A 1020-nucleotide genomic window follows, 5' to 3' on the forward strand; every position below is an offset into this window, starting at 1 on the left:
TGTATCCCGACGAGTCACAAGGGTATACAATCAATATCGACATCTGTACGGCCAGTGGCATCCGTATATGGGCGCTTCCCGGCGTGGAGACGATCTCGATGAGACTCGAACCCACAGTCTTTGGTTCCGAAGACCAAAGCCTTATCCATTAGGCCACGAGACCAGTAAATTTGAGATTTGTCCCACTATCTCGTCACTATGCGCAACACTGACTTAACGGCACACATGAGTTCGCATCCGACACGCTGAATAGATCACAAAACTCTTGCTCCTCATAGAGGGGCCCCCATTACATAGTGTTCTAAATGAGGTCAATTCATTGGAGATCGTTCGTTGGCAGACCAACAATCTTCTTGTACCCTTAGCCTCAGCATGTATCCCGACGAGTCACAAGGGTATACAATCAATATCGACATCTTTACGGCCAGTGGCATCCGTATATGGGCGCTTCCCGGCGTGGAGACGATCTCGATGAGACTCGAACCCACAGTCTTTGGTTCCGAAGACCAAAGCCTTATCCATTAGGCCACGAGACCAGTAAATTTGAGATTTGTCCCACCATCTCTGCGCCCCATTGACTTCATGGCACACATGGTTTCCCATCTGACACGCTGAATAGATCGCAAAACTCTCGCTGCTCATAGAGGGGCCTCCAATACATAGTGTTCTCAAAGGGGTCAATTCATTGGAGATCGCTTGTTGGCAGACCAACAATCTTCTTGTACCGTTAGCTTCGGCATGTATTCCGACGAGTCACAAGGGTATACAATCAACACCAACATCTGTACGGCCAGTGGCATCCGTATATGGGCGCTTTCCGGCGTAAAAACGATCTCGATGGGACTCGAACCCACAACCTTTGGTTCCGTAGACCAACGCCTTATCCATTAGCCACGAGACCAACGAATTTGAGATTTATCCCACTATCTCGTCACTATGCGCAACACTGACTTAACGGCACACATGGTTTCCCATCTGACACGCTGAATAGATCGCAAAACTCTCGCTCCTCATAGAGGG

At 49.0% G+C, this 1020-nt stretch overlaps 3 non-coding genes across 3 annotated transcripts; all 3 read right to left on the bottom strand.

Moving 5' to 3' along the window:
• Window positions 1-90: 90 nt before the first annotated feature.
• Pmar_PMAR012751 lies at window positions 91-163 on the bottom strand. Its single transcript has one exon. It is a non-coding gene; the product is annotated as a tRNA-Arg (tRNA).
• Window positions 164-463: 300 nt separating this feature from the next.
• On the bottom strand, window positions 464-536 carry Pmar_PMAR012752. The gene has a single exon. It is a non-coding gene; the product is annotated as a tRNA-Arg (tRNA).
• A 293-nt stretch (window positions 537-829) lies between these two features.
• Pmar_PMAR012753 lies at window positions 830-901 on the bottom strand. Its single transcript has one exon. It is a non-coding gene; the product is annotated as a tRNA-Arg (tRNA).
• Between the last annotated feature and the right edge of the window lie 119 nt (window positions 902-1020).

Source organism: Perkinsus marinus (genome assembly GCF_000006405.1).
Source record: "Perkinsus marinus ATCC 50983 genomic scaffold scf_1104296965608, whole genome shotgun sequence".
Lineage (NCBI taxonomy): Eukaryota > Perkinsozoa > Perkinsida > Perkinsidae > Perkinsus > Perkinsus marinus.